A 14,436-nucleotide genomic window follows, 5' to 3' on the forward strand; every position below is an offset into this window, starting at 1 on the left:
GGGACTAAAATAATAAAATAAAAAAAAATTATTAAAAAAAAAAAGAGAGAGAGAACGTAGTGCTTACATGACAATACACCTTAGCTGCAACTTTTTCTCTTCTCCACAGGGATTCTTCAGGCTGCTGGGTCAGGAGGGCTTAACAATTGCCCAGGATGAGATCTCACCCTGTGACGTTGATTCCAAGGGGGGAAACCATGACTTTCTCACCTTTCTACAAGCACACCACAATCACAATAGCTTTCCATTTATTTTCCCCAAATCCTGGTTAGGTAAACCTATGTATCTTCATGTGTGCTGCACCAGTGATCTAGTCTTAATATCCTTCCCAGGAAACTATTGCTCTTCCAAAATGCTCCCTGAGTGGTGATATGCCTGATGTATTTATTAAGAGATATACATTGTCATGGTTTCTCTATGCTATGGAACATGAGAACTAGGAAGATTGGTAGGAGAAGAAAGGGATAAAGAAGAGGGGTAATCAGAAGGGGGAATGAAGCATGAGAGACTATGGACTCTGAGAAACAAACTGAGGGCTTCAGAGGGGAGGGGGGTGGGGGAATGGGATAGACTGGTGATGGGTAGTAAGGAGGGCACGTATTGCATGGTGCACTGGGTGTTATAGGCAACTAATGAATCATCGAACTTTACATCAGAAACCAGGGATGTACTGTATGGTGACTAACATAATATAATAAAAAAATTAAGATAAAAGAAATGAAAAAATAAAATAAAATATTTTTAAAAATTTTCCTGCAAACCTTTTTTGGTAGAGTGTATCAGTTAGGACTTCATTTGACTGCATGTAACAGAAACCCTTTTGTGGTGGCTCAACAAAATAGGTGTTTTTTGTTTGGTTTGGTTTTAAAGATTTTATTTATTTATTTATTTATTTGAGAGAGAAAGGGAGAGAGAGAGATTGCGTGCGTGAGCATGAGCAGGGGGGAAGGGCCAAAGGGAGAAGCAGACTGCCCGCTGAGCAAGGAGCCCACCACTGGCTCGATCCCAGGACCCTGGATCATGACCCTGAGTGGAAAGCAGATGCTTAACCCACTGAGCTACCCAGGCACCCCTGGGTGTGTTTTTTTTTTTAACAAAAAAAATTCAAGGTAACCACCCAAAGGTAGGTCCAGTCACACAAGATAATCCTTACAGCTTTCTGCTTCACAATTTTTTCAGTGTGTATTTTATGTCTTTATGGTTGTAAAATGGCTGCTCAATTTCTAGGCATCTTGTTTAGAAGATGTTCTACACCGGAATAAAGGGGTAAAAAGCATAAGGCAAAAAGCTAAAGGATCTAGTGAATTAAACAATAGTTTAGGAAAACAATAGTCCTTCTAGAAACCCTACCTAGTAGATTTCTACTTAAATTGCGTTGGCTAGAGCTAGGTCATGTGGCCACCCTGAGGTATACATTTGGGAAGTTGGGTTTATTGCTGTCCCAAACAAAATTGGGGTTCTCTGAGTAAGGAAGGTTGGGACAATGGGTATTGGGTAACCTACTGTCAGAGTCCGTTAGTATTGCTTGGCTTACTTCTGACTTAAAAACTGGTTTTTAAAACTACTGGTTTTAAAACTACTGGTTTTTAAAGACCTTTCTGAAAGAGCTCAAGTACAAAAACAGGATTAACAGTATATCATTTTTATCATATTTATTATGGACTTAAGCGACTTTTGAAAACCAAGGACCTAATGAATCTTAAACAATTTAAATCTTTCAATTGTCTCGTACTCATTGTGTAGATTCTATTGTAGCCTGACACCATCACGTCTCTTTCACATGGAAAGCTTTATACTGTCTGCATGTGACAATGCTTGCTACATAGGAAATCAACATTAATAACTGTCAACTGTGTTGGAATATTCATCCAATAGACTTCATGAGGATGGGGTAGGTGTCTGACTTAAGTTCCCCCTGTGCCTAGTGCAGTGATCAATAAATATTGCTGAATGAAGTGAATAAATTAGTAAATATATGAGGTATCCAGGAAGACCTATCAGGGCCTTAATTTATCAAAGAAGATCCAGCCCCCGAGTAGGCAGGGATCAGCTTGTGGGAAGATAGCAGAAAAACAGAAAGAGTCAGCAACTGATTCAAAAGCAGTTTGTTACTAGGGCACCTGGTTGTCTCAGTCAGTTGACCGTCTGACTCTTGATGTCGGCTTGGGTCCTGATGTTGGGGTTGTAACGTCAGGGTCGTGAGCTTGAGCCAAGCTTTTCCCTCCTCCTCTGCCCACCCCCTCTCAAATAAATAAAATCTTTTAAAAAACACGAAAGCAGTTTGTTACTGATTCTTCACATATTGGTAATTTGGGTAAACCAAAGATGGTTTTTACAACCTTTTATGAATCTTTAAACATTTTTGTTTCCAAACTTTGGTTTTTTTTTTCATTTTTTATTTGTGAAGATATTGTCAAACCAGCAGAGCTGGCGCAACTGTCTAAAAATGGATTAGAAATAGGGGCACCTGGGTGGCTCAGTTAGTTAAGCGTCTGACTCTTGATTTCAGCTCAGGTCATGATGTCAGGGTCAAGCCCTGTGTCAGGGTCCATTCCTGCTTAAGATTCTCTCTCTCTTCCTGTGCCCCTCACCAACCCCCAACTTGTCCCCTTCCTCTCTCTCCCTTTCTCTAAAAAAATTTTTTTTAACTGTTTTGCTGCATCCCCCAAATTTTATACCATTTTGTTTCCATTTTCATTTGTCTCCAAGAAGTTTTAAATTTCCTCTGATTTCTTCATTGACCCATTGGTTGTGTAGTTGCATCTTGTTTAGACTCCATGTGTTTGTGTTTTCTCAAGTATTTTTTTCTATGGTTGATTTCTAGTTTCATACCATTGTGTTTGGAAAAGATGCCTGATATAATTTCAATCTCTTAAATTTTTAAACTCTCTCTTAAACTTGTTTTTTGGCCTAATATGTGATCTATCCTGGAGAATGTTGCACATGCACTTGAAAAGAGTGTATTTAACTAACTAGAATTTAAATAAAAATTTTTAAAAATTAAATTAAATTTTAAAAATTAAGAAAGAAAAAAAGAATGTATATTCTTCTGTTTTTTTTTTTTTTTTATGGCGTGTTCTGTATGTATCTGTTAAGTCCATCTAGTCTAATGTGTCATTCAGAGCCACAGTTTCCTTATTGGTTTTCTTTCTGGATGATCTATCCATTGATATAAGTAGGGTGTTATAGTCTCCTATTATTGTATTACTGTTAATTTCTCCCTTTATGTCTGTTAATATTTACTTTGTATATTTAGGTACTCCTATGTTGGATGCATAGATATTTACAATTGTTATATCTTCCTGTTGGATTGATCCCTTTATCATTGTGTAATGTCCCTCTTCTTTCTCATTACAATCTTTATTTTAAAGTCTATTTTGTCTGATGTAAGTATTGCTATCCAAGTTTGTTTGCTTGTTTTTCATTTCCATTTGCATGGTATTTTTTTTTCTATTCCTTCACTTTCAGTCTGTATGTGTCTTTAGGTCTGAAGTGATTCTCTTGTAGGCAACATATAGATGACTTTTTTTAAATCCATTCAGTCTCCCTATGTCTTTTGATTAGAGCATTTAGACCATTTACATCTAGTAATTATTGATAGGTATGCATTTTTTGTCATTTTCTTAATTGTTTTCTGGTTTCTCTGTTCCTTTCTTCTCTTGCTCTCTTCTCTTGTGATTGATGTCTTTCTTTACTATTATGCTTGGATTCCTTTCTCTTTATTTTTTGTGTATCCATTATAGTTTTAGTTTGTGATTTCCATGAGGTTCATATATATCATCTTAAGTATATAACTTTTTATATTAAGGTCACTTAGGTTTGAACACAGTCTCAAAACATTATGTTTGTACTCTCCTCTTCCATGTTTTATGTATATGCTGTCATAATTTACATATTTTTATTTTGTGAGTCTCTTAACTAATTTTTTATATAAATAGATTTTACTACTTTTGTCTTTAAACCTTCATACTAGCTTCATAAGTGATCAGTTTACTACCTTTATTATATGATTGCTTTTACTTGTGAAAATTTTTCCTTTTATGAATTTCTTACTTCTAGTTATGACCTTTTTTTCCACTTAAAGAGATCCCTTTAACACTTCTTTTAAGGCTGGTTTAGTGGTGACAAAGTCCTTTAAATTTTGTTTGTCTGGGAAACTCTTTATCTCTCCTCTAATTCTGAATGATAACCTTGCCAGGTAGAGTATTCTTGGTTGTAGGGTTTTTTTTTTTTTCCTTTTAGCACTTTAACTATATCATGCCATTCCTTTCTGGCCTTCAAGGTTTCTGATGAAAAATAATCTGATAGACTTATGTAGTTTCCCTGTGTATAACTAGTTGCTTTTCTCTTGCTGCTTTTAAGATTCTCTCTTTATTTTTAATCTTTGACATTTTAATTATTATATGCCTTGGTGTATACCTGATTCCATTCATTTTGTTTGGGATTCTCTTTGATTCCTGGACCTGGATGTCTATTTTCTTCCCCAGGTTAGCAGGCACAGGCTGGGAGTTTTGGGGCACTCTGCACTGGGGCTGTCCTAGTGGGACAGCTGGAGATGAAGTGGACACAATTGGGAGGGGGTTTCTGGGATGCTCCATGCAGGGGCTGCCTTGGCAAATTGGCTGCAGCTGAAGTGGGCAAAAGGCTGGAGCGTCCTGGGGAGCTTTGTACCCATGCCACCTAGGTAAGATGGCTGGAGCTTTGGTGGACACATTCCAGGGGTGTCCTGGTGTACACCACACTGGGACTACCTTGGTAGGAAAACTGGAGCTCAGGCAGTCAAGAGTAGGGGAGGCCACCTTTGGGGAATGACTGGAGCTGGTGTGGGCTGGGGTCCTTGGGCTCATTGAAGCGGCAACCTGGCTAAAGTGCCCAGACCCCATTCCAATTTGCAGCATCAAGGTGGGGGGGGATGTAAACAACTGTGCTCACCAGCATCTTCAATCCTGGAGAGTGTTCCAGCAGTTCCCCTGCTGTTCAGGGGATGTTCTAGCATTAGTTCTCTTATAGTCTAGTTGCCCTTTAAACCATGGCTTTTTTTCTGTGCCTGAGGGCGGGCTAATCTCTGTGCAGGCTCCTCAGTGCTATCTTTCCCCACTGCAGTTTGCAGCATTGGGAGAGAGGTTCCCATTGTTTCTGTATCCCAATCTCTCCTGCCATTCTCTATCTATGTGGTCCCTCTATCCTTTGTTGTGCTGAAGCTGTTCAATCAGTGCCCAGTTATTCTTCAGGAGGAATTGTTCTATGTGTAAGTGTAAATTTCCACGGGAGGAAGTGAGTTCAGGGTCTGCCTGTCACTATGTTGGACACTCCATTCTAATCCAACCCCTTAAAAACTTAGTAACATGTATTACTGTCCCAGAATATGTGCTTTGGGAAACTGTAGTAGAGAAATGAATAAAGACAGAAACTCATAAAAATCAAACTAGCTTACATTTTCAAAGAACCAGAGCAATGGCTATGCTCTTAAAGAAATCCAACAAGATCAGAGTGTGTAAAAAGAAATGTTTTATTCACAGTGGAGATAAAGAGTTATTGGTGTAGTAAAGGGGATGAGGCTTACAATGAGCAATAAGTTAAATATCAGTAAGAAGTAAACAAATTGAGCAGGTGCCAGCATTACAATGCTGTGAGAGAGCATTAGTTAGTTGATTTATCTCTTTCGTTTTCCAAAGACATCTGGGTTTTTTTCCCATCAGTAGTTCCAACAGCATGATTAGGGCCTCAAACTGTGGTACAAAATGTACAGTAATAGCCAGCCAACCCCCCCCCCCCGCAAAAAAAGATTTTTCTTCTTATTTGTCTCGAAGAGTTCTCACATTTTACTAATTTACCCTTTGACTCAAGGGAAAATAATTTGTCTCCTTCCCACTTAGTGACCTAAATACATAAACTCTGGCAATCAAACATACACCAAAGTGCCCTCATAGACAGACTCACTCTTTGGGTGTACTCAAGTATTTTTGTACTCCCTTTTGGTGACAAACCACATCTCAGCTCATACTAGAAATATAAGGTCTGTAGGTTACGGCAAGTAACTCATTCAGTGGGCTATTCTGAAATCTTTGGAAAGAGGCAAAGTCATGTAGGAACTAAAAGGGAAGGAGGAATATAAATACATGTAAACAGACCTTGATTACAAAAGCTATTTGAGATTGGCCTCTTTAGTTAATGTCATTGGCTAATATCTTTTGTATGCAGGTTGGCAAGGAATCAAGTATTTTTTTTATCATCGTCTGAGAGTTTCATCTTCCCTGAATTCTCCTACACATTCTCTGTTGCTTACTTCCTTAATTTTTCTTTTTTTTCCTTTCATTCAAAGGTTAAAAATAAAAACTTTTATAAGTCCTTCTCTTCGACACTCTCTTCTCCCCTGATGCAATGCCAAAGTTTCAATCTGTTTCCTCCCAGTTCATCACTGTGGTCATCTCTCAATAAGCAGTTTTTAGCCTTCTGCTTCTCACGCTCAAGGGTTCAGTGTTTGTCATGATCTTAACTATTACTTCTAAACAGCACCAAATCCAAATCTAGAATTCTGGTTCCTCATCCAACTACACTAAAGTTGAGAGCTATTAAAAAGGGGTTCCCACCCACAGTAACTGTAAATAGTATTTCTTCATCCATTACTCCATTGACACTTCACAACAACCCTGCTAAATGAGTATTACTATCCCCAATTTGCCAATGAGGAAACTGAAGCTCAGGGAGATTAAATAACTTGTCCGAGATCATGCAACTAATGAGTAGCAGATTGAAGATTCAAAGCCAAGTCTGGTTATCTGACTAAAATTGCTTGTTCTCTCTACACTTCTTATCGCCTTCTTCACCAATATGCTGGCTTTCATCACATCAATGAAGGAGAATAGAGTCCTAGGTGCATCGTGGGTGAAGCATCTGGCCTATCCGATTGGGAATTATGGGATGAAGTAGTAGAAAATGTGAGGAAAGTGAAAGTTCAGATGTTTCATCTTCTCCTCCTCTCCACATCCAGATTTACCTTGCAGGTTGGCCAACTAGTGAGTAGCCAGTGTAGTGGGATGCAAGAGACGCTGGACAGGCCTACTTTCCTTCACAATATCTTTCCAATGCCCTCCCTATCTCCACTGTTTCTAAAGTGACCTTAGATTTTTAGGTTTCTTGGGGTTCCTGTGGCCTCTTAACATGGAAATATGCCCAGGAACAGAAACATTAAACTGAATTACTGACATGTAATCATACAGCAAATGTTCATTAAGCACCATTTATTAAACAAATGGGGTGATATAATAACAACCATTTATATTTGGTTAGCTCTTTAGATTTGCAGAGCCTTACCACAGTCTGAAGTACTTAAAGCTGAGGTTATAATCCTCATTTTATGGGTGACGAAATTGTGGCTCAAAGAGTCTGAATGACTCACCCCAGTGACACACTTAAGCCCCACTTTCATAACCAGGGCTCAAACTTGGCTCTTCTGATTTTCAGTCCTATGCTCTTTCCTCTCTATCACAGTAGCTCAAGAGGTTTACAGTAGGGAACTCAAAGCAAACATACATAAAGAGTTAAATAGCAATAATAGTATAATTTCAAAGACAATAAAAGTGCTGAGTGACTGATATAGACAATAATTACTGTAGGAGTGACCAGGAAGGTCACTGTGGGTAAAAATCACCATACAAGGCCTCAAAGAGGAAGTGAGGCTTAAGCTTGGTCTTGGAAACTAAGTAGGAAAAGGACAGTGGGAGAAGAAAGGCAGGGCATTTTGGCGTGGGGGAAAAGAAGAATAAAGGTGCAGAGCTGAGAAAGTGCAAGTCTTATTTGGAGAAAGAACGAGGAGCTCAAATTAGCTGGAGAAGAAAGATTTGTACTGGGGAGGAATGGTAAATAAGGCTGAAAATTCTCCTTTAATTTCTTTCTTTTTTTTTTTTAAAGATTTTATTTATTTATGTGACAGAGAGACAGCCAGCGAGAGAGGGAACACAGCAGGGGAGTGAGAGAGGAAGAAGCAGGCTCCCAGCAGAGGAGCCCAATGTGGGACTCGATCCCGATCCCGGAACGCCGGGATCACACCCTGAGCCGAAGGCAGACGCTTTAACGACTGCGCTACCCAGGCGCCCCTCTCCTTTAATTTCTGACCAAAGGATTTCAACTTGTCTTGTAGACAATGGGGAACCATGAGAGAGTTTTAAGTAAGAGAGTGAAACTGTGAGAGCAGTGTTAAGGCTGATTAACCTGGCAGTATGCATTATATAAGATGCATTTTTGTGAGGAGAGACTGGATGTAAGAAAGACTAGTTAGGAGGCTGTAACAGTCAGTTAGGGATAAGGTGATAATAGTCAGTATTAGAATGGTAGCATTGGGGTCATAAAGGAAATCCAATTATAATTGACATGACAACTAAAGAAAGGTCAGAATCTCGTGAAATAGAGAGAAGCATTGAAGTTATCCAAATGTTTTTGAGCCTAGGTGACTTGAGGAAAGAAGATGGCGTGAAAAGAAATGATCAAGACAGGTAGGGAAACTGGTTTAGGGAGTTTTGACATCTTGGGTTGGAACAATGGAAGATCCAAGTGAAACTGTCCAGTGGGCAATTGAAGATACTTAAGTGGAACTTGGAAGAAAGGACAGGTTAGAACTGAGCTGGTGTGATGTAATGGAAGGATATCTGGGAGTCAGGGAACCTGGGAGCTAAGCCTAGTTCTTGCTCTGCCACTAACTTACTAAGTAATGGGCAAGTCATATCTCTGGGCTGTTTTCCTGTTCTGTAAAGTGAGAGGGTACCCAGGCCCTGGAAGATTTTTGAGGTACTCTCAAGGACTCTAAGTCAAGTGAATTGTATTCGTGTGCACATATGTTCTTTCCAGGAGAAAATCAAGGGGTCGGGGCGGGAGTGGATTAAAATAATCAAATGCTATGCCTATGACGATCTTGGAACTCTGTTTACTTAGGTAGTAAAGGGAGAAGGAAGTAATAAGATAAAAGTAAAGCAGGAGGAGAGAAATTTAAAGCAAGAGGATAAAATAAGGAACTAAAATTAAAAGCAAAAATTATAATAAATGGAAGAAATATGTATATCAAATATAGACAAAGGGTTAACATGTATGTTAAATAAATACATTTAGATATAGAAGATCACCAATATATATAAGACTATCACTGCCAATTGGTGAAGGATATGAGCAGTTTATAAAGAGGAAATACAAATAGTAAACATATGGAAAGTGTTCTATCATGAGTAATCAAAAAAGTGAAGTTAACAAATTAATGTGGTTTTTGTTTTGGGGTTTTTTAAGATTTTATTTATTTATTTGACAGAGAGAGAGAGAGACATGAGCACAAGCAGAGGGAGTGGCAGGCAGAAGGAGAGGGAGAAGCAGGCTCCCGTGAGCAGAGAGCCCAATGTGGGGCTCGATCCCAGGACCCTGGGATCATGACCTGAGGTGAAGGCAGGCGGCTTAACCACCTGAGCCACCCAGGTGCCCCACAAATTAGTGTTTTTAGGCAATCCAAAAGATTTCTTATAAAGTCAATGCTACAGCTGCAAAGGAGTTGGAACACTTGTGTGCCATTGTGGTATTGAAAATTTGTAGTCTTTTTGAAATCAAGATCCATAAAAATGTTTATACCCATTGATCTGGTAATCCCATTCCTGTCCTAGGAACAGAATCATAAAGAAGAAAAAGCCATATGCATTAAGATGTTCAAAGCACAGAAAAATTGGGAGTTGACTAAATGTCCAATCATAGGGAAATAGTCAAATAAAATATAATCTGCTAATGGATATAATGTTATGTGGCTATTGAAATGATAAATATGAAAGCAAGGATAGTATCTACAATAAAAGTTTCTTAAAGCAAACTTCTGAAATATATGTACACTGTGATTGCACTTCTATAAAATATAAGTATTATGCAATCTGAAAAGCATGGGACATAGATAAATTAAAACAATTGGGGTTTGGAAGTGTAGATGAACATTTTCTTTCAAAATTTCCTTTAATGTCATAGAGGAATTTTTAAATGTTGTTTTCATAAAAAATTTTTTTAAACAGGATATACAACAGGGTAACATGAACTAGAGATAGTCAAAGAGGATGAATATAGAGGAAATATCATTAAAGATCTTGTTTTTGAGTAATTTGTGTTCTTCAGGTACAGAAAACCCGATTTAGAGAGTTAAGAGGTGACTTTATAGTGAAGAAATGAGGTTATGGGGTTATGGTACTCTAGAAATTTGACAGTGAAATGACTAAGATGAATAGAATGTTAGCTACAAGAGATAGCAGGGTCATGGTATCAGTGATAATGCTTTATTTTTGTTTGGTTGGGTTCTGTTGTGTGTGTTTTCTAAAGATGGTGTGAAATCAGTTATGAAAATGATAAAAAGGGAGCGCCTGGGTGGTTCAGTCGTTAGCGTCTGCCTTCGGCTCGGGCGTGATCCCAGGGTCCTGGGATTGAGCCCTGCATTGACTCCCTGCTCTACTGGGAGCCTGCTTCTTCCTCTCCCATTCCCCTGCTTGTGTTCCCTTTCTCGCTGGCTTCTCTCTCTGTGTGTCAAATAAATAAAATAAAAATCTTAAAAAAAAAGAAAAAAGAAAATGATGAAAAGGGATAAACAAAGGAACAAGTAAGAGGGCCACCTTTTATTTTGGGGCTACAGGGAAGAAGGCAACATGGATGTAAAAGTAAAGTTATCATGAATGAAGCAGAAAGAAGTTGGGGTATTAGATCTTCTCCGGTTTACAGGAGCAAGGTAACTCTTAGAAGGTGTGTAGGGTAGGATGAAGTTGGAGTTTTGAGAAGGTGGAAAAGACAGAAAACACTAGCTCTGGAATGTTCACTAAGAACTCAGCAAGGTAATAAAAATGGGGGCTTGGTGAAGTTCCAAGACATGAAGTTTCAGTGGGTCAAACCAGCCTTGCGCTCTGGCTTCATCTGCAATCTCCTTCAGTCTAGAGAGAGAAAATTGGCTGAAGGCGAGAGTCAAGGTGTTTAACCAAGGTTATAGTGGCTGGAAGATAGCCTAAAGTAGCAGACCACAAAGTCTGGGCAGTGAGTCTTGATGATGGGTTAAATGAGTCTTGATATGGGTTAACTGGACTGGAGAAAATAGAAGGCTGGTCAGTTGTGATGGAGAAGCAGCTTCACTTGGTGGGGCAGGTGGAAGGAGGAGTGAGTGGTGGGCAAGGAAGCTGCGGTCATAGAAATTAAAGGAGCGAAAGTACAGATGAAAAATAGGATATGTAACAGTCCTAGGCAGTGGCCATGACACTGGGAAACTAATAAGGAAAAGGTCAGTACATTTACTACTAACGGAAGCAGTCCTGGGTAGCAAGCAGGAGAGGGAGCACATGGAAGGATGCAAAGGAGATTCAGGAGCATCAGCGTCATTTTTCGAAGACGAAACCCCAGCCTTACTCTCCAGAGCCCTCAGATGCCAGTAGACAGGTAAGGAAATCCGAGACAGGTCAGCAGGAGTGTGGGACCAAAGAAAAGGAAGGCTGGAGACTCGGGAGACCAGTGCACTAGAAGGCAATTTCAGAGGGGTTGCCTAACAGTGTTAGCCCACCCTTCTGATGAACGCCTGCCCAGACACTCTTACTTCAGAAGGCTTGAGGGTTAGCTGCCCAAGTTCCATACCTACTCCCGACACCTGTAAGCCGTAAGTACTAAGATGGTGCTGGGAAGGAGTGACTGGATTACGCCGAGACTCTGAGGGAGTTCCTTGTCCCCATGCTCTGTCTGCCCTGGTGTTGAAGTCCTAAAGCCTGCTCTGAAGAGTTGGTGACAGGTTTATTATTACCTAGGGCAGGAGCTAGAGAGAAGGGAGGAGAGCCAGTGAAGAGAGCCAGCTCTGGGCGTCAGTCCTATCACCACCTAAACTCTACAAACCTGCTCGAGCCCCTTGAGTGCTAGAACTACAGCCACAAACATGGAGCTCGCTCTCTTTCTTTCTAAGCCATCCGCTGTTCTTTTCATTCCGTACAGAGCTGTCAAATATGCTCTCACCAAACATCCATAAGGAGGTCCTGTTCCAAGGCCAATATCAGCTTGGGCCCTGCCCTTGAGGCAGGAGTATCCCCCATTATATGAACACAGGCTCACCTCTGTACCTCAGGCTATACACCAGTCCAACAGTGCCATGCCTCCGGCTGCATGGGGGAACCCTGGCATTCAGGCTGTCTGGTTGAGCCCTATTTCAGCACTCGATAGGCAAGACTATCCTGTCTGAGAGGAAACCAGAAGTGGGTGGGCCTACATATGCACATCCTTGGCATCTGTGATATGCCAGGACCCCCATTCCTGATTCTGGCTATCACCATCAAATAAATCAGACCAATCTAGACACCATGGGTTCTCCACCTCTTCAGTTCTAATCTTGGGGTCTGGGTGAAGGAACACATGCTATACAAATGTGTTGGGGAGAAAGGAGGGGGAAAAGAGGACTTTCATGAGAATTTTAGGAAAGCTTGTAGGATCGAGAGACAGGACTGATGGCCCCAGGAAGGAGACAGAAGCAAAGAGAATTAAGAGTGGCTGTTACTGCCTTTGGCTAAAAAGGAGAGGACAACTGAAGGGTTTATGAGATGGGATCACACATGATTTCCTGGTTCCTCTTAGTCCTTGGGGTGTGGCCTCTCTCAGGAAGTCTGGGAGGAGAGAAGCAGCCATATTGGATGTAACTGTCGTACCCCTCACCTCTGCACTTCACTGCCTTTTTCCCTCTGACCTCCTGACTCCCAGGGTTACAATCTATCTGCCCCAGGGGCAGGGAAGCCACTGTCCTGGTGGGTGGATGTCCACCTGCAGCTGCTTTCCTCAGGCCAGGGACCCCAGTGCCAGGGAGGAGGCAGTCATGGGGCTGAGGCCCCTGCAGCTGCCGGAGCTGACGTCGATACTTGTCCCCAGTGATGAGCAGGTAAGGCACTGGATCCAGGCAGCTGTTGGCACTGGCCAGGCGGAGTCACTTTGTAGACCACATTGACAATGTTCAGCACCCGGCAGTCAGCTTCCAGCAGCCTTGACATGTAATAAATGGTGCGGGTGGCGTGGAAAACGCGAAGCAGACAGCAAAGACTGCCAGCACCACAGCGATGGTGCGGAAGAGCGCCCAGGCGAGAAGACGACTGGGCGGCCCCTGGCAAAAAGGAGCCGATACAGGCGGCGGAGCCACTGAGCCCATAGCAGACAAGAGTGACCAGGCAGGGCACGCCGAAAGCCCCATGATGGCCGAGCTGAAGTGCACGTAGTGGTCAAGCTCTTCGGGCAGTGGTGTCATGGCACAGGATGGTGTCGCTCTTGGTGCTGGTTGTGACAAAGAACAGATTGGGCACGAGAGGCAGCCAGCGCGACCAGCCAAACTGCCAGGCAGACAAGGCCTGCAAGCGGGTGGCTAACGGTAGTGCTCAGTGGGTGGCAAATGCCCAGGTAGCGGTGCACACTGATGCAGGTGAGAAGAGGACACTGCAGTAGGGGTTCCAGTAGAAGAGAAAGCGGATGAACTTGCAGAGCCCAGTACCAAGGGCCAGTGGTTGCGGGCCGCATAATAGTAGATGAGGTGGGTAGTGACAGCACATACAAAGTATCTGACAAGGCCAAGTGGAACATGTAGGTGGCGTTGCATCCCAGGAGTCGGAGGCGAAGAGAGGAAGAGCCAGAGGGTCGGGAGTGATGAGGCCCTAGGCCCACCAGAAAGACATAACTGTGTGTAGCTCGCAGGCAGCAGGATGAACTTGAACTCCTCATTAAAACTGCAGTCAGCTCCACCTCACTGCTCGCCAGGATCTGGGCTGGGGCTTAGGAGTTATTGACGGAGAGGACTCTGCACCGGCCATCGTCCCCTAGAGGTGGAAAGGGGAGAGTGAGTGGCTGGATTTTCCAGGCCTCCCAGACCTGACCTGAGGCCAAGAGCAGAGAGAATGGGGGAGGCCATAGCGGAGGCATGAGAATTAAGCTGAGGGAGTGCAACCCAGTGCAACCCAGGAGTCCCCGTGCAACCCAGGGCAGGCCGGCCCTTCGAGCCCCTTGGTCCGGCCTGGGAAGTGACGGGCAGCAAGGTGGTGCTGGGGCCCAGCAGGGCGAGCAGTGAGTTTGGAGTTGTTCTCATCCCCTTGAGACTCTGTCCTTCAGGTCTTGGCTAGCCCGAAGGGTGGAGGCCTATCAGGACTATCCAATGGGCGAAAGATGCCGGATCCAAATTGTGTCTAGCCCGTACAACATTTCTCCTCGCGGTGACTGCACCACTGCCCTGGTCCAGTGTCTCCGCACTGCAGTTACTTTTGATGCCTTCCCCAGCCTGGTCCAGCCCAGGAACCCCCGCCATACCCTCACTTAAGAAACTTGTCATGTCTCTACCTGGTCCCCTTGAAGCTGAGCCCAGCTGACTCTGTCACCTTTCCCCTTGGCAGCCAGAGGGCATAACCAAGAGGGCGGGTTTGGGGGTGAGGTCTGTTCCTC

The 14,436-nt window shown here is 42.5% G+C and overlaps 1 pseudogene; it reads right to left on the minus strand.

Annotated features, from left to right (window-relative positions):
• Positions 1-12,725: 12,725 nt before the first annotated feature.
• LOC121103081 lies at positions 12,726-14,302 on the minus strand (annotated as a pseudogene).
• Between the last annotated feature and the right edge of the window lie 134 nt (positions 14,303-14,436).

The sequence above is a fragment of the Ursus maritimus genome (genome assembly GCF_017311325.1).
Source record: "Ursus maritimus isolate PB19 chromosome X unlocalized genomic scaffold, ASM1731132v1 scaffold_X1, whole genome shotgun sequence".
In the NCBI taxonomy this organism is placed as follows: Eukaryota; Metazoa; Chordata; class Mammalia; order Carnivora; family Ursidae; genus Ursus; species Ursus maritimus.